The sequence below is a fragment of the Protopterus annectens genome, chromosome 6.part0 (genome assembly GCF_019279795.1).
Source record: "Protopterus annectens isolate FY-2018-M chromosome 6.part0, PAN1.0, whole genome shotgun sequence".
Taxonomy (NCBI): domain Eukaryota; kingdom Metazoa; phylum Chordata; order Ceratodontiformes; family Protopteridae; genus Protopterus; species Protopterus annectens.
This window is the reverse complement of record NC_056737.1, coordinates 869885874-869905541: the sequence shown is the minus strand read 5'-3', so window position 1 is coordinate 869905541 and position 19668 is coordinate 869885874. Positions and strand designations below refer to the sequence as shown.

The following is a 19668-nucleotide window of genomic DNA, read 5'->3' as shown; positions in this document are numbered from 1 at the left end:
GTTATGTACCTACCATAACGTTCCATGTTAGTTGTCTTCTCTCGCCTTCTTTCTTGCTTGATGGGTTCGGAGCCGATCCTCGGCTCCGACTCGGCACTTTGCTAAGCTCGAGAGTCATTTTTACCAGCTCGAGGCAGCCCCATATCCCATGATGCAAGGCGGTAAGTACCCAGATCTCATTTGGTACCTATAGGCAATAACACCTAGCACAAAATACTTCCCAGAAGGAAAGAAAGGCAAAAAGCCTAAAGGATGGGCTATAAGGTAGGCCAGAACTAGCTGGTCTTAAGAAGCATTCTTCCACATAGGGAGAAAAGGTCTGTCCAGGCCAGGGGGCAGGAGGGAGGGTCGCAAGAAAGAAGGCGAGAGAAGACAACTAACATGGAACGTTATGGTAGGTACATAACTTCTCAATGTTAAGTTGCCAATCTAGCCTTCATTCTTGCTTGATGGGACCGCGTCCCTAGCATCTCTATCCTGGGTGGCTCAATGGAACAGACTCCTGAGAAAGTACAGTTTTGTACCTACCATAAATGTAGATGTTCGAGGATACACATTGCTGCAGTCCTTACTATTGGGTAGTCCGCTGTCCAGTCGGCCCGAATACCAGAGTATATGGCTGACGTCGGTCAGGGCGCATTAGACTGACGTCAGTACGTCAGGGTACTAATGCGCATGACCGACGTCATAACCTCAGTCTTTTCTTGCCCCAGATGTCAGAAGACCCTAAAAAGACAAGGCCCAAAATACCTGCACCAAAAATATGTACAATATATACAAAAATATCAGCAGATAACCTCACCTACACAACCACCCCTAAACACAGAGGGAAGGAGGGAGGGTAAATTGGACTGCAGCAATGTGTATCCTCGAACATCTACATTTATGGTAGGTACAAAACTGTACTATGTTCTTCGTTCCACATTGCTGCAGTCCTTACTATTGGGTAGAATCCCAAAGCAGAGGTAAGGGAGGCTGGCAAATCATAAAGAAGTAGGAGCTGACAACATGCCTTGCAAAACAGCTGTGGCAAAACCAGCCCTAGACTTAGAGTAGATAGGAAGGTGATAATGCTTAGAGAAAGTATGCACTGAACTCCAAGTAGCTGCCTCCAAAATATCCTTAGTTGCCACCCCTTAGAAATGCTGTTGAAGTGGCAGTAGCCCTAGTGGAATGAGGCCTAATCCCAGCTGGAATCTCCTTGCCATGATGGGAATAACAAAATGCAATGCAAAACCCAATCCACCTAGAAATAGTTTGTTTTGACACAGGCTTGCCTTGCTAACTCAAAGCAAAAGAAACAAACAACTGCTGAGACTGCCTAAAATCCTTAGTCCTGCTTAAATAATAACGCAATTGCCTGTGTACATCTAAAGTGTGCAAAATCTTTTCCCCTTTATTTTGGGGTCTGCATAAAAAGTAGGCAAATGAATAGTTTGGTTTAAAGCCACACTAGAAACCACCTTAGGCATAAAGGAAGGATTAGTACGTAATGATACCCTGTCCTTATGGAAAATCAAAAGGGCTCTACTGCCATAAGGGCCTGCAACTCAGACACCCTTCTTGCAGAAGTAATAGCCAACAGAAAAGCAGTCTTCCATGACAAGTATTTCAATTCAGCAGTAGCCGCAGGCTCAAAAGGTTGTAGAGTAAGTTTTTCCAACACAAAATTGAGATCCCAAGCAGGAGTAGGAGCTCTCGTGGGGGTCTTATATTCTTTGCCCTCTAAGAAACTGCTTGAACAAAGGATGCGAAAACAATGGTGGGTCACAATCATAGTGAGCTGAAATTGCTGCAGCATGAATCTTAATGGAAGAGAAGGACAAACCTTTGTCCAATAACTCAGTAAGATATTGAAGAGCCACACTCAAATTAGGCTCAGAAATCTCCAAATTCTTCGCTGTACTCCAAAATAAAAATCTCTTCCATTTTTCTGCGTACACTTTCCTTGTACTAGGTCTTCTAGCTTCCATAATCACATTTAAAACTTGTTGAGGAAGTTGAGACCTGCTGTGTTTTAACCCAGAATATGCCAGGCTGTTAGATGAAGAGAGTGAAGCTTGACATTGAGCAGGTGACCGTCCTTCTGAGATAACAGATGAGGAATCAAAGGTAAAGGCCATGGAGGCTTCCTTACCAGACTCCTTAGTAGTGGGTACCAGTGTTGCCGAGGCCAATCTGGAGCTATCAAAATCATCCTTGGCTTGTCTTGTCTGACTTTTAATAGCACCTTTGGAAGAAGAGGCAGAGGTGGAAAGGCATACACATGAAGGTTTTTCCAACTGAAAGACAGAGCGTCCACTTTCCAAGCTGTGTGATGAAACCCCTTTGTGCAAAACTTTGGCAGCTGGTGGTTTAGTGGAGAAGCGAACAGATCTATGTCTGGAGTTCCCCATGACACTGTCAATTTCTGAAATACATGAAGATCCAGTTTCCACTCGTGGGGATCCATGATTTGTCTGCTTAACACATCTGCTAAGGAGTTCTGTGCTCCCGGCAGAAACCTTGCCTGAAGAGTTAGTTGCAAGCTTAGCGCAGTCTCCCATAAAATCATTGCTTGCCTGCATAGAGGATAAGAATGTGTTCCCCCTTGCTTGTTGATGTACCACATGACAGTTGTGTTGTCTGTTAGAATCAACACCTGCCCTGGAAGAAGTAACTCCTTGAAAGCCATTAATGCAAACTGGACTGCTAACATCTCCTTCATGTTGATATGTAGATGCTGTAGTCTGGCAGGCCACTTGTCTTGTATCCACTTTCCATTTAGATGAGCTCCCCAAGCAATGTCCGAGGCATCTGTCGTTAAAATCTGACTCGCCTCTGGCCTGGTCACAGAGAGTCCCTTGTTTAGGTGACATTCCTGAGCCCACCACAAAAATCTTATTGCTGGCAAGGTATTATTTGAATGACAGTGTCCAAATCCTGGCAGTGCTGTGTCCATACATTTTGAGATACCATTGTAGCTTCCTCATATGCAGTTTGGCATTGGGAAGCACCAGAATACAAGATGCCATGAACCCTAATGCTTGAAGGACTGTCCTTGCAGTCAGCACGGACTGATGAGATAGTTGATGGAAGTAAAGTGATAGACTCTTTTGTTTGTCCGGGGTTAAAAAGGCCATCTGGGCTGCTGTATTCAGTCTCACACCCAGAAAGCACATGTCTTGAGAGGGTACTAGACTGGACTTTATTTCGTTCACAGAATACCCCAGGCATCTTAGCACTGCTATAACATATTCCAGATGCTGTAGAAGGTCTTCCTTTTCTTGAGCCAGAATCAGGCAGTCGTCCAAATAAGGATAGATTTGAATTCCTTTTAGCCTGAAGTAAGCTATCACTGGAGCCAGAACCTTTGTGAATACTCTGGGCAGTAGATAAGCCAAAGGGCAATGCAGAGAACTGATAATGAGAATTTCCAGCTCGAAACGCAGATACTTCCTGCAACTTAGTCTTATAGGCACATGAAGGTAAGCTTCCTTGAGATCTAAAGTTACCATCCAGTGATCTTTGCCCAGCAGAGGTAAAAGCTGTTGTAACGTCAACATCTTGAACTTGGGAATGTCCAGATAAGTGTTGAGGATAGATAAATCCAAAATTGGTCTCCACGTGTTCCCCTTCTTTGGTACTAGGAACAGGCGAGAATAAAATCCTAGGCCCCTTTCTGATACAGGGACTGGCTGAATGGCCCCTATTTGGAGTAACAGAGAAATTTGCTTGTGAGCCTCTTTCCTTTGTGGAGGAGGAACATCTGGCATGCCTTTGAAAGGGGGTAATGTATGGAAATAAAACCTGTAACCGTGGTGAATGATATCCAACACCCATCTGTCTTGAGTAATTAAATCCCAATTTCCTTTGAAAAGAGACAGTCTTCCTCCTAAAGGAGCTGCCAGACGAGAATCTACTGGCAGCTGAAAAGGCAGGTCATTGGGTCTGTTTACGAAAGGACTGACCCCTGCCCTCACCAGAAGTCTGAGCAGGTGAACTCCCTGTTCTAGGTCTAAAAGAACCTTGAGCTCTGCCCCTACCACGTCTAGACCTACCCCTAGACTGGGAATCATAAGCAGGATATGTCCATCCCTTAGTAGGCCAATTTCTACTAAACTTGGTGGCTGCACCTGCAAAAATCTTTAACAGTTTGCATAGACTTAGCTTTGTCCTCCATTTTCTTTAAAACTGCTTCCACAGGCGAACCAAACACATCAGACTGTAAAGGAGCATCCAAAATCCTTGTCTTAACATGCTCAGCTAAATTCTGATCCCTCAACCAGGCATGCCTGCGAAGAACAGAACTAGTGGCAGCCACCCTCGAGGAGGCCTGTACAGCATCAAAACCACATTGCAAAGAATGCTTACCCACTTGTTCAGACACATGAACTAAATCCAGCAACTCTTTACACTCAATACCTTCCGCCAAAGCATCCACCTTAGATTTCAGTTGTGAAAGGAGATAATTTTGATATTTAAGCATGTGAAACTGACAATTCAACGCCCTCATGGCTAAAGTGGAAGAAGTATACACTTTCTTTCCCCATCTATCCAAAGCCCTTGCCTCTTTATCAGTGGGAACAGGGTTTTTAACCACAGAGGCCTTAACACCTTTAGGTCCCTGAGAAACAGTTTCGGGTCTGCCCTAGGACTCTTAAAAGATACTTATGAGCTTCAGGCACCCTATAGTACCTATCAGGTTTAACAGGAGCAGGAGGCAAAGAATCAGGGTTCAGGGAAGCCTCTGCAAAAACATCTTCCACCACATTCAACACAGGAGGTATAGCTAAGGGCCTATGCTGGGGCAAAACAAGAATTCCTAAGCCTTTTCCTGGAATCAGAGTAATCCTGGCCTTCCCATTTAAAGTGCTCCCTCATGGAATGCAGAGTCTCTGAAAATGAGAAATCCTCAGGAGGAGAAGCTGTAGGAGTGAGTCATCCACATCAGAATCAGAATAAGGAGGATACTCCTGCAAATCCTCCAGAAGACTCAGAAGCCTCTGAACACTGTTCAAAACTATCAAACTCCGGTTCCACCCTAGGCCTCTTATCAGGAGGGGGCATAGAACCTCTAATCATAGTAATCAAATCTTCTGCCATTTTAAGCATATGTTTCTTAGGCACAGAACCTGAAATGCTAGGAGAAGCCCCACTGAAGCTGAACTTGGCCTACCTCTCAAAGAAGTTTTGGCAACAGAAGGAGAGGCTCTAACTACCTTGGGAAGAGAGGGAAGAACAGTTACCTGAGAAGCCCCTCAGCCTGGCCTACCTCCTGAGAAGGCACATCCTGTAACAGTAAAGTCTCTGCCTGAGACTCCAAAGAAACTCCTGGCAAAACCTCTGGCTCCACTGAGCCTTCTAAAGAACCGACGTCCGGGACTGCCGGTTCATCAACCCTAGGCTTCGCTGTTTTGTCCTTGCGCTTCTTAGACGAAGCGGGCGTCGGAGCATCCGACGGCATTTTATAATTGCAACGCTTCCCAAACACTAACCTAGCACAGTCTAACCGTCTCTTAATAGTGCGTTTGTTAAACCTAGCACAAGAGCGGCATCCAACAACGTGCTCAGGCCCTAAACAAGGTATACACAAGGTATGGTAATCCCTATGAGGTATCTGTTTCCCACAAGAAATACAGTTATTCACTTTTTCTGACATCCGGTTAAATACTGAGGCAAGAAAAAACCAAAATGTTCCCCAACGGGGTACTTAGCCAACTCTGATTCGGTCTGAAACTCCGGTTTCGGAAATATTTCAGAACGCCAACCTGCACTCGCAAAACTGCTTCTGCATCGGACCATGCGGCAAAAAAGACTGAGGTTATGACGTCGGTCATGCGCATTAGTACCCTGACGTACTGACGTCAGTCTAATGCGCCCTGACCGACGCCAGCCATATACTCTGGTATTCGGGCCGACTGGACAGCGGACTACCCAATAGTAAGGACTGCAGCAATGTGGAACGAAGAACATCTGTAGAGCCAAAACTGGCTCTATCCCTGGAGGCCAAATCCAATTTGTAATGAGAAACAAAGATATGAGGAGTGGCCCAAGTGGCTGCTACACAAATAGTGTCTAATGGAAGTCTAGCCTGAAAAGCTGTGGAAGTGGCTAAGCTTCTGGTTGAATGCGCTTTAGGTTTTGAGCACAGCTGTTTTCCCCTGAGCCGATAGATTTCGGAGATGATGGAAGAAAGCCATCTAGATAAGGTCACTTTGGAGACAGGAAGGCCTTTCTTGTTTTCGGCATAAGAAAGAGCTGATCGGATTTCCTGAATGGTTTTGTTCTGTCCAAATAATATTGGAGTTGGTGGTAAACATCAAGATAATGTAATTTTTGTTCCGATCTGTTTGAGTAATTAGGGAAAAATACAGGGAGGTCAATAGATTGGTTCAAATTATTTTTCGAGGCCACCTTAGGCAAAAAGGTTGGATTAGTTCTCAAGGATACCCTGTCTTTGTGGAAGACCAAATAAGGGGGACGAACAGAGAGAGCATGAAGTTCTGACACACTCCTTGCCGAGGTAATAGCAACAAGGAAGAGTGTTTTCCATGAAAGAAATTTCAGGGAACATGAAACAGCTGGCTCGAAGGGAGGAAGAATTAAGGATGTCAGCACTAGATTTAGGTCCCATTGAGGAGGAGGACTCCTGACTGGAGGTTTCGGGAGAAAAATTCCTTTTAGAAAGGCTCTACAAAGCCTGTGGGACATAATGTTGTGATCTGCAAACCCGACATGAAAGTTCGAGATAGCAGCCAACTGAACTTTGACCGTGGAAGATAAAGAGCCCGAGTGAAAGATTTCCGCTAAGAAATCCAAAACTGCTTGAACAGGGGCAGTAAAGGGATCTATATTTTTAGCTTTTGCCCAACAAGAGAAGCGTTTCCACTTGCTGGTATAAATCCTTCTAGTAGAGGATTTAAGGGAAGCCACTATGATATCCCTAACAGGAGTAGAGATCATAGGAAGCCTGGCTAAGGAAGGAAGTGGAGCAACCAAGCTGTGAGGTTGAGAGAAGGAATAGACCGATGCAGCTGACCCGAATGGTGAATCAGGTCTGGCACTGGGTCCAGATGCCACGGCTGCACCAAAAGGTGATGGAGGAACGGAAACCAAATTTGTTGAGGCCAATAGGGAGCAATGAGAATCATTTTGGCTCTCAAAACGGTGGCTTTCTGGAGTACTTGTGGAATCAACGGAAAGGGAGGAAAGGCATAAAGAAGTCCCTGGGGCCAATCCTGGGTTAGAGCGTCTCTGGGGGGATGGCCTGGCAGTGGGAAGAGAGAAAAGAAGTCTGGGCATTTGCTGTTTTGGAGAGTAGCAAAAAGATCGCAACATGGGCGGCCCCATTCTAGAAAAATCTCCTCCACTATAGATTGTTTGAGAGACCACTCGTGAGGCATGAGAATAGCTCTGCTCAATCTGTCCGCTAGAATGTTGGTTTTCCCAGGGATATGCATTGCTACCAGAAACCGATGAGAGGAGATCGCCCATTGCCAAAGTCTGAGAGCTTCGACACAAGGGGTAGGACTTGGTTCCGCCCTGTTTGTTGATATACCATACTACAGACATGTTGTCTGTGTGAACTGCAATTGTTCCCAAGGGAAGAAAGTCGTTGAGGGCTTGCAACGTTAAAAGCACTGCTCTCATCTCTAGGACATTTATGTGCAGGTGGTATTCGAACGGTTGCCACGTCCCATGAACCATCCTGCCCTGATAATGACCCCCCCACCCGATCAGGGAGGCGTCCGTAGTGACTGTGGCTACGGGGCGGGATACAAAGGGTCTGCCTTGATGAATCTGGGGAGAAGAAATCCACCATGATAGATGATTCTTGCAAATTTGTGTCACCAGGATTTGGTGACACATGGGAAGTTGTTGGTAAGACCACTGGGTGAACAACATCCATTGAAGAAGACGCATGTAGAAGCGGGCCAGGGGAAGAAGGGTAATGGCCGCAGCCATGAGGCCCAACACCTTCTGAACCATTCTGGCTTGCACCTTTTTGCTGGCAAGGATGATCCTCACGCGACTTTGGATATCTGAGATTCTTTGGTCTGTGAGGGTTGCTGACATCCGAACAGTGTTTAAGTTTGCGCCTATGAAAGTAATAGACTGGCAGGGCAATAAGGAGGATTTTTCGTAGTTGATCGAAATTCCTAATTGAGTGCAGAGATTTAGGGTGTAATCCCTGGCTTGAAGTTGATGCCTGGTGGTGGCTGAAAGGAGCCAGTCGTCGAGATACGAAAACACCTGGAATCCTTGACGTCTCAGGTGAGCCGTGACCACTGCCATACATTTGGTGAACACTCTGGGGGCTGTAGTGAGATCAAAGGGCAGGGCTCTGAATTGAAAATGACTGGACCCCAGCCGAAAGCGGAGAAACCTTCTGGAGCGTCTGTGAATTTTTATGTGATAGTACGCGTCCTGAAGATCTATTGAGCACATCCAGTTGTCCTTTTCTAGGAAGGGCAAAATTGATTGAAGTGTGACCATTCGAAATCTTGTCTCACAGACTTGTTGAGTCTGCCGAGATCCAATATTGGTCTCCAGTCTCCCGTCTTTTTGGGGACCAAAAAGAATCTTGAGTAGATTCCAGGCTCTGAATGGTCTGTTGTAACTGGCTGAATGGCCCTTTTTTGTAGAAGCTTTGATACTTCTAACTTTGCAATTTCCCTTAGACCGGGTGGCACATCTGGAAGGGAATTTCTGTGAGTGAAAGGACTTTCCTCGAAAGGAATCTTGTAACCCTCGGATATGATCGACTGTACCCATCTGTCTTGAGAGAGGGAACACCAGGCTTCTGGGTACAGCGATAGTCTTCCCCCGACTGCCTCCAAGGATGGACAGTCGGGCAACATCTCAGGGATGCTGGAAGGGCTCGTCAGAGAGAGGCTCTCTACTTCCCTGGTTTTGTGGACCCCCTCTGCCTCTAGAGCGGCGTCTGTTATTATTACCCCCTCTGCCTCTAGGGGTAAACTGACCACGTGCGTCTGGCGTGACTCCCTGGGATTTACGGAACCACATTTTCCGCCCTTCTGACCTTTGGGGTAAGGTCTAGAGGGGGTAGAAAAACGGACCCCTACGGCAGAAAGAGTCTTGCTGTTCTGCTCACACCTGGTCAATGTATCCTTCACTTGAGGGCCAAACAATGCTGACCCATCAAAGGGAGAATTCGTGAAGGACGCCTTAAAAGGGATCTGCAAAATTACAGAGCCGCATCCAGGATTGACGTCTAAGAGCCACTCCTGTACCCGCGGCTCTACTCGCTCCATCTGCTGCATACTAATCAGTCGCATGGAGGAGTTAGCTATAGAATTAAGGATTCCTAGCTGAGAAGCAATCTTTTCTTGAGCCCCTGCAGCCGTAGGATCCTGCACTACTTCACCTAGTTCCTTAAGGATGTTCCTTTGGAGTCTGGTGAAGTGACATAAATAGTTCAGCGAACGCATGGCAAAGGTCGCTGAGGAGAACATCCGCTTACCATACCTATCCATGGTCCTAGAATCCTTATTAGGAGGATGGACTGGTACGGAAGGATCTGCAAGTTCCTTCTTAGTGGCGGCCGCCACCACCATGGCATCAACAGGGACACCTTTTGTAAGGAATTGCTTTTCAGAAGGGGCTGTAATAAATTTAGACGGCCTCCTAGGAACTGGCTCTACAGAATCAGGAGCAGCCCAAGCCTTTCGAGCAATAAACTCCATAAGGGGGGTCGAAAGGTGGAGACACCCAGGAGGTGGAGGGTCGAGATCCAACCGCCTCTAGGTATACCGACTCATCCTCGGAGGGATTTATGGAGGGCCAGTTTCCCCTCTGTTTTAGGAGTTCTAAGATGTCTGAAAAGGAGACATCCTCAGAGGGGGATCTTGGGGATCCCTCCGACTCATCTAAGTCGGTATCTGAAGTGGTAGACTCAGGGGAGTCCAGGTGTTTCCTCTTACAAGTCCTCTTGCGCGGAGGATCTCCTGACTGGTCAGGAGAATCCTCGGAAGAGGGGGTTCTTCCCAATGGGGAAACCTGAGGCGGTGGATCTCTAGGTCCGGGAGCAAGAGAGATGGAAGAGATATCGACAGGCACTGTAGAGGGAGGAGCTAAGGGAATAGACTGCTGACTGAGCCCAGTGGCTAGCACACTCTTCATCACCTCGAAGGCCCCACTCCCAGGGAGATCCGAGAGAACCCGTTCCGAAGAAGCTGGGACTCCCGGGCCCACCGAAAGGGAAGGCTCGGAGGCAGATGTCGGAGCCGAGCTCACCAAGGCCGAAGCTCCAAGGGGAAGAGAGGGTTTGGAAAAGGGTCCGATGCCACTCACCCCCTCGGAGGAGACCAGGGAAGCCCGACCACCGAATCCCTCCAAGGAAGGTCTCGAGGAGGAGATAAGAGTAGATGCTGAAGGTGCAGAAGGAGGGGGTATCTGCCCCTCAGCCATAGCCGTAACTATTCCCGTAGACTCCATCTCCAAACTCTGTGGTAGAGTCGAAGGAGGAACTTGAAGGGGGTGTGGACTAATAGTAGTCTGTTGAGACGGACTATGAAGCATCTAGGCCAGTGCCTGTGATTTTAATAATCTGCTTACCACCCTCTCTAAATCATGGTCAGATAACCTGGACGACCTAGATGATTGGCTCCGATGGCTCAGTTCCGAAAGAAGAGGTGAGGCTGGAGCCGACAGAATCTGTTCCAAAGAGGGGGACCTGGACCTCTTCCTCGAAGGAACCATCGGAGCCGACAAACCCACTGATCCAGTCAGAGCAGATAACTTTTCGGCTCCGAGAGAAGATCTAGATGCATCGGCTCCAGCCGGAGCAGATGCAGGCATCGAAATAGCAGTGTCGGCGCCGACACCGAAGCCTGGGCCACATGGTGGTCGGAGCCAGTACTCGGAACCGACACCAAAGTGACCATAGAAGTATCGGCACCGATAGCCATAGGTGCCGAAGATTTAGCCAAGGTAGGATCGGCTCCAGCCGGAGCCGATCTCGACTCAGACATAGTCTGAGCCAAGGCCGAAGGCTTTGGAACAGAAGCCTGGGCTTTAGACTTGGAAAGCTTTCCCGGAGCCGATTTGGCCGGGGAGCCCTCCGGTTTAAGGGGTCCCCTTAAAATAAGTTTGTTTCTCCTTTCCTGCAGGACTCTCTGGATAAAAGAATGACATATTGCACAGGAGTCCTGCAGGTGGAGAGGTCCCAGGCAGTATAAACAAGAAGTGTGACCGTCTGTCAGAGACATCTTCTGACAGCACGAGTCAAACTTCTTAAAGCCTGAGACCCTCTGCTCTTTGGACATAGTGGATACAGAAACAGAACACACACAGTCCCAAACAATTAAAATTAAAGTATAAGCAGTAAAAACCTCACACACACACACCCTGACAAGGTGGGGGGGTGGGGGGAATGGGAGGGAAGGAAGGCCTGACTAAAAAAATGAAGGAGGAAGGATAATTTTAGTCAAAAGGGGGCTAACAATTAACTAAAAATGAAAGATATCTAAGAAAAAATAGTTTAAAAGTGAAAAGGGGCTAAAAGCAGTTTAAATTTAAACACTTACCAGGAGCTGGTAAAAGGAGGACCTCATCAGCGAAGCGGCAAACGAGATCTGGATACTTACCGCCTTGCATCATGGAATATGGGGCTGCCTCGAGCTGGTAAAAGTGACTCTCGAGCTTAGCAAAGTGCCGAGTCGGAGCCGAGGATCGGCTCCGAACCCATCAAGCAAGAATGAAGGCGAGATTGACAACTTAACATCTTTAGTTTTGTCCAAGTAGAATCTAAGTTGTCTGCGTACGTCCAAAGAATGCAGAATTTTCTCCCCTTGTTCTGTGGATATGGATAAAAAGTTGGCAAATGAATAGTTTGGTTAAGGGCTACACTGGACACCACCTTCGCCATGAATGTAGGGTTTGTCCTCTGAGAGACCCTGTCTGGATAAGAAATGATAAAAGGTTCCACAGCCATGAGAGCCTGTAGCTCTGACACCAGTCTTGCAGAAGTTATTGCTAGGAGCAGAACGGTTTTCCAGGATAAAAACTTTATATCCGCAGTAGCAGCTGGCTCAAAAGGAGGTAGGGTGAGTTTTTCCAAGACATAATTGAGGTCTCATGCAGCCATTGGCGATCTCCTTGGAGGTCTTAAATTTTTGGCTCCTCTGAGGTACTGCCTTAATAAAAGGCTGAGAAAAAGAGTGGCGGCTCTATTGTAATGAGCCGAAAAGGCAGAGGCATGAATTTTAATTGATGAAAAAGATAGGCCTTTGTCCAGCATCTCAGTTAAGTATTGCAAAATCTGAGGAATATTTGATACAGCTGTGTCAGTTCCTTGAAGCTTGGTTCCAAGCACAAAATCTTTTCCATTTTTCAGCATAGGATTTTCGAGTACTAGGCCTTCTGGCTTCCAAAATGACATCCATCACAGCTTTACTGAGAGGTGTGCTTTGTATGGCTACATTATCCGCCATGCTGCCAGGTTTAGAGTCCTGAGTTGGCTGTGCAGAATCTGATTGTTTTGTTGGGACAGTAGGTGAGGTATTTGAGGCAAGGTCCAGGCTGGGCATTGAGACAAGTTCCTCAAGATCGGATACCAGTACTGGCGGGGCCAGTCTGGGGCAATCAGAATCATTTTTGGTTTCTCCTGTCTCACCTTTAGGAGTACCTTGGGGAAAAAAGGCAGTGGAGGAAAGGCATATACTAATAGGTTTTTTCCAGTTGAAAGATAAGGCGTCCACTTACCATGCTTGTCTGTGATGAGTCCTTGTTGCAGAATTTTTAGTTGAAAGTTGTGAGGGGAGGCAAACCGATCTATGTCCAGGCGTCCCCATTTCTTTGTTTTGTTGAAGACTTGTGGATCCAGGTGACTCGTGGAGATCCAGGAGTTTCTGCTTAGTTCGTCTGCCAGAGTATTGTCCTTTCCTGGCAGGAATTGTGCCTGCAGATGAACTTGCTAAGTCAATGCATGCGTCCCATAAAGCCATGACTAGTCTGCTAAGGGGGTAAAGAATGCATGCCCCCCTGCTTGTTTATATACCACACGACCGTGGTACTGTCCGTCTATCAGTAGTTGTCTCATATGAATTAGGTCCTTGAAGGCTGTCAGGGCATTTTAAACAGCTAGCATCTCTTTTCGATTGATATACAGATGGATTTGATTTGTGGACCAGGTGCCCTGAATGCCTCTTTCTGCCATGTGGGCCCCAGGCATAATCTGATGTATCCGTTGTTAGGTTCTGCCTGGCTGGGGGTAGTGAGAATGGCGGTCCTTTGTTTTGGTGACAAACCTTTGCCCACCATCGGAACTCCTGTTGCAGGCAGGGAATGAGAGTAATCCTCGTTTCCAGGCTGTGGCAACGTTGTGTCCAGACACTTCTTGCGTACCATTGAAGTTTCCTCATATGCAGTTTTGCATATGGAATTAGTAGGATGCAGGATGCCATGAAGCCCAAAGCCTGCAGAATTTTTCTTGCAGATAACTGGGCCTTTGTTGCCATTTCGATTTTTTTATGTTGACTGTGTATCATAGGCATGTTAAAAGTCTTCACAAAAGCCAGATGCTGTAGTAGAATATCCTTGTTCTCTGCTTGAATGAGGCAGTCGTCCAAGTAAGGATATATTTGTATTCCTCTGTCTGCAGTAAGCAATTACTGGTGCCAGGCACTATGTGAAGACCCTGGGCGCAGTAGATAAGCCAAAGGGCAGTGCAGAGAATTGCTAATGCTTTGAACCGGCCTTGAATCTGAGGTATCTTCTGCACGACTGTCTTAATGGGACATGCAGGTATTCCTCCTTTAGGTCTAAAGTGACAAGCCAAGCCTTTCTGCCCAGCATGGGCAGAAGCTGCTGTAAGGTCAACATCTTGACTTTTGGTATATCCAGGAAAGTATTTAGAATAGATGGGTCCAGTATTGGTCTCCATGCATTGTCCTTTCTGGGTACCAAGAACAGTCGAGTAAAATCCTTGTCCCTGCTCTTGCTGTGGCACTTGTTGAATAGCCCTCATGTCCATGAGGGATGACTTGTTTTTGAGCCTCTGCCCATTGATTCTTTTGGCAGGTCTGGCCAACCGTTTGCCCTTGGCAGGGTGTGGAAGTGAAACTTGTAGCCTTGTGACACTATCTAGAACCCATTTGCCCTGGGTTATAACGTGCCAATTGTGAGAAAAAAGTGCTATTTTCCCCCTAAGGGTGCTGCCAGTAGACAAGTGCTTGGTGCAGGCAGGGGGAACATTGGGACCATTTCCTGCATGGTTGTGATTTGTCTTTCCACTTTTGGAGGTAGAAGCACCCCATTGTTTAGACCTGTACGAACCTTGCAGCTGGGATCTGCCTCTAGGGTGTCTGGATCTACCTCTGAGGTTTGACACTGGAAAGGACCAATTCTTTGTAGGCCAGTGTCTGCTAAACCTAGGCGGCTGTACTTGTAAAAAATCTTTGGCCGTTTGCATAGATTTAGCTTTGTCCTCCATTTTCTTTAACACCTTCTGCCTTAACACCAAACAAGGTATCATGCTGTAATGGTGCATCTAATAATTTAGCTTGGACATGATCAGGCAGATTTTGTTCCTTTAACCAAGCATGCCTCCTAATTACAGAACCCGTAACAGCGGCCCTGCAGGAGGCCTCCAGAGAATCAAAACCACATTGCAAAGTATGCTTTCCAACTTGTTCAGCTGCATGCAATAAACCCTGCATTTATCTGCACATTCAGAATTCACCAACATTTTCTGTTTAAGCAGTGTCATGACATATTGCTGATATTTGAGCATATGAAACTGGCAGTTTAAGGCCCTTACAGCCAAGGTAACAGATGTGTAAATCTTTTTTTCCCCCATCTATCCATTGCCCTAGAATCTGTTAGAGGGGGTAGGGTTTTTTGCAGTGGAAGCCTTAACCCCTTTGGGACCCTGGGTCTGCAGCAGGGTTTTTGAAAAGGAATGAGTCAGGAACCCTGTAGTATCGGTCAGGTTTAACAGGAGCTTGAGGTAAGGAGTCAGGGGTCAGACTAGACTCTGAAAACACATCTACAAGGAAATCCCCAAGCCTCCTCTTAGATTCTAAAAAATCTTAGCTCTCCCAGTGGAAATGCTCCCTCATGGTATACAAGGTTCCCCAAAGGAATAGTCCTCAGGAGGAGAAGCTGAAAGAATAGATTATTCAGCATTAGAATCCTCACAGGGAAGAGAATATTGCTGATCAGAAGAATCAGAGGAAATGGAGACATGATCTGAAGATTCACAGTCCGTCTCTTGCCTAGGCCTCTTATCAGGAGGGAGTTTGGAAACCCTGATCAAGGTAATTAAGTCTTCAGCCATTTTGAGCATCTGTTTTTTGGGCATGGAGGCCTGTCCATGTGGCTGGTGTACTTGTTTCTTTGCTTTTAAAAGGTGCTTTAGTCTTGGCCTTTGAAGCTGAAGTCTGTTTAATGTACAATTGTTTAGGTCTGAATACACCCTCAGAAGCAGATGCCTGCTCAGCAGCTCCGGACCCATCTGAGGGGATAGTCTGAGGCTCCAATACCTTGGGTATCCAGCAGCCTGACTCCACGTGGGGGTCGGTAGCGGCCTGCGACTCTAAAGTAATGGGTGTCAGGGGCTGCGAAAGCGCCTCACTGAGAACCAGTGAATGGCTTAGGAGAAGCTTCGGTTTTGGACCTCGGTTGCCTGTCTTTTTCTTTGCTTTTTTGTGAACTCCAGTAGTCGGATGGCTATCAGACGACATTGTATAATTAAATCTGCATCCAAAATAGCTTGTTGTAAAATCGTACAGACGCTTAATTTAAATTTGGTTAAATCTAGCACAATACCGACAACATGAAACGTCGTGGTCAGGGCCTAGGCAAGGAATACAGTAAGAATGAAAGTTCTTATGAGGCATTTGCTTCACACAAGAAATACAATTAACTTTTTCTGACATTGGTCTGGAGCAAGAAAAAAGTTTCCCCAATGGGGTACTTGGCTTTTAATGAATAATCTGGATCTGAAACTAAAACACGAAAATCTCAGGAGTCAGCCGACCTGCACTTGTGAACTGCTTCGGGCACAGTGCAGCAACAAAGACCGAAGAAAATGGCGTTGGCTGCATCTTTAATACCCCTGTCAGGGAAGGGGCGACAGCAACCGATGCAGGACCCAAGACTTTGGAATTCAGGCCAACTGAGGGCAACCTGCCAGCAGGATTACCCAAACGTAATGACTGCAACAGTGAAACATGAAGATCAGAGATCTGCATCTCTAAACGATAGCAATTAGACAAGAGTCTCATGGACCTTATAAATGTTAAATGCTGTGGCTACTAATAACATCTAATGTGTGCCTTTTGCTTATTACTTAAAAGTACTCACTTTTACCTTTACAACTGTTCAATAAGCCCAACATTTGAATGCTACCTGAGGAATGGTAGCCTAAACTAACTGAATATTTGATGGTTAAAATGTCTGTGTAGCTATTCATGCAAATTAATGATTTCTACAGAACTGTTCACTGCAGAGCTTATTTCTATTACATAGGGTACTGTAGGTTTTGAACAATGCTAGCTTCTAACCTGCCTGCTTGCATACATGTGACACTGGTAGCTTTTACTAATAATTAAGGACTGCAAATATGCTTACTGTTTATTTTTATTGCTTGTCTAATGAAATGCATATTACCATACTGCCATAACTACCTTCTATGTGCTTCCATTTACTACTTACTACCACGTTTGTGTCTCTCCCATAAGTACCCTAATCTCCAAAGCGCTGGTCCAGAAGTTAAAACTCTGTGAATCTACCTACCTGGTGACAAAGGATCCCTTCCAAACACCTGTGGTCTCATCTCTCAGCCTATATTCCCTGCACCCTCTCTCAAGGAAGAAAGAATGTTATCCATGTCCTGCCTGTAAAAGCCTGCAACCATCCACTATTGCCTCAGGGGTTCTTAAGTACACTCTGAGCCTTGACAGCCAGCAGCCAGTACCCCCCCTTCTATCTACACAGTATCTAAATTCCTCCACCACCTCACAAAATCACCCCTTACTAGCTTTATACTCTTCTCCAGTCTGATACCAGCTAGCTCCCATACAGAAGTGCCTGCAATACTAGTCCAGTAAGGGGACACACCTATCCCTTCCTATATTCTCCAGATTACCCACATTTTATTTTTCCTTTATTTACTCTATTTCCTCGGTCCTAGACTTGCTCTGTAACCTCACACTTTACCCATTACTTTAATATACACCCTACTATTTTCTTACTGACTCCTCCTTACCTCAGCTCTTTATTACTTTGACTTACCATCTGTTACCAGTACTGCTGACTGATTCTCATCTAGCTGCTCCATTACCTGGCTCAACCCGCTCCGTTCGCCCTGCGGGCTCACTCCGCTCCCCTCAATTCCCACCCACCCCCAGAGGTCCTGCTCCTATTTAGCCACACCCCTCGCCCTTTCCCACCAATCACCACAACCACCAAACATTTCCCTTAAACCTCATTATTCCTCTCTCACCTGTTACTCCCTACCTTTCCCACCACACCCCTCTCCCTAGCTACACCTTTTTACTTCCTTTCTTATAACAATACCTTGTACCTAACCCATCCAAATGTACAAACTACACACTACAACCCACTTACTGCTGTTATTCACACCCAAATTACTACCTCCCTTAGCTTTAGCCTACCTGCTTACCTCCTATGGGCACCCATTACATCCAAGTTTTCAGTACCCCAATAACCTCTCCTTCACTGCCTATGCTCTTTAATCATGGTAATATAAAACATCTACACCCTGCTACCTTCTTCCTAAATATCATAGAATAGCCCACATCAGATACTACACTCTCAACCCCAAGAGATCCCTAAACCAATACTGTAAATCCCCTGACTCTAGATGTCTGATACAACTCCTGTTAAAGATGGAGATATCCACCCAAACCCTGACCAAACTACTACATCCACACAAACCCTCAACCCCAATAACACTACTGTCCATCCCCTCCCTAGACCACCTAACTCGCTCTTAATTGCTCACCTAAATGCACGTAGCATTAACAACATTACACAGCTCCACTCTCTCCTAGAAGCCTACTCTTTTGACATTCTGCGTTTAACAGAAACCTGGTTAAAACCAGCTACTAAAGACAACAAAGTCATTCCACCACGCTAGAACATCTTGCGACTTGACCGTGTAGCTACAAAGGGTGGTGGAATTGCCATCTTATTTACATCTAGCCTGCAAATTTCTACCTATGATACTAAACCACCTATAACGCTGAAATTCTTATTTCCTACGTCCAATATCAACACTTTCAAATCTAATTTACATTGTCTGCATCTATCTACCACCTGCCAATAACTGTGCCACCATAGAGGATGCTCTTTGCTGGTTATCTCAAAACTTATCCAAGAAACCATTATCCTAGGTGATTTTAACACTGACCGGAAATGTTGCAGCGGTGATCACCCTAACACCCACAACAATTTATTCGGTTTCTCTCAAACCATTACCTCCCCTACCAGGATAAACAAACCCAATAATAAATATAAGTACATTAGATTGGATCCTCAAATAATCCTCCTCAGACCTATGGAAGCTGGAACGCTCCCTGATGATGTGAGTGATCACTCGCTCACCTATATATATATATAAATAATCAGGCATAAGACCAATCTTCCCATTCCAACCATTTGCAGGACAATAAGAACTGAAGAGAACTTTAATCCAAAGCTCTTCCAAAATGAACTCAAAGCATGTAACTGGTCTCCTTTAAAATACCTCCCACTGGAAGATGCTGTTAAAGACCAACTCCAACTTCCTATCTATTCTTGAACACCATGCTCCTATCCGCTCTATCAGAATCTGAACTAAATCCACCCCATGGCTTTCAAAAGAAACCAAGCAAAAAATCCATCTTGGAAACAAATACTGGAATAAATGGCGAATGACAAAAAAAACACTTGACCAACAATATTTCAGACAGCTGAGAAACTACACTAAAAAATCTATACTCTGACAAAATAAATTACTACCTACAATTCCAGCAATCCTACTATAATAAATCACAAGTTCTGAGCTTGTATTAAACTATTACACCCAGGGCAATCCATCACGCCAAACCCACAAGGCACAGACCAGGAAAATCCCAAGCATACTGCTAATGCCTTTAATACCCATTTCACTGAAGCCATTCAAACACTTGCCAGTCAGACTCCACCCAATCCCCTCCATTTCACTTCCAACCAGTCCCAACAACATATATTCTCACCTTTATCCAAAAAATGAAAACATCCTCTCTCAACAGACCAGCCACCTGCTGAATATCTACAAAAGGCAGCTAAATCCATTGCCTATCCCATTTCAATCCGGATTAACAGAACCATCACTGAAGGACACATCCCAAGTATCTGTAAAGTCTTCCATATTATCCCCCTACATAAAGGCAGAAGCTCTACTGACTTCCAACTACCGTCCCATAGCCCTACTTTCTCCTTTGGCAAAGATCATGGAGAAATGTATCCATAAGCAAACACTACACCACGTTATCCATAATAAGTTGCTATCCAGCTGTCAACATGGTTTCAGACCTTCCCACAGCACTACTACTGCCCTGCTCTCCTTTAGAGATCATATCAACAAAAACCGAAACAAAATATTCTGTCCTCTGCTTTGTTCATCGATCTAAAGCTTTTGATATGGTAAATCACCAGATACTTCTACACATCCTT

General features: G+C 45.7%; 1 protein-coding gene across 1 annotated transcript in view; it reads right to left on the bottom strand.

The window, feature by feature from the left end:
- The window catches only part of LOC122804587 (heat shock protein HSP 90-alpha-like), an 856879-nt gene that overhangs the window by 550598 nt on the left and 286613 nt on the right, over nucleotides 1-19668 (bottom strand). The gene's annotated exons all lie outside the window — the stretch shown is intronic.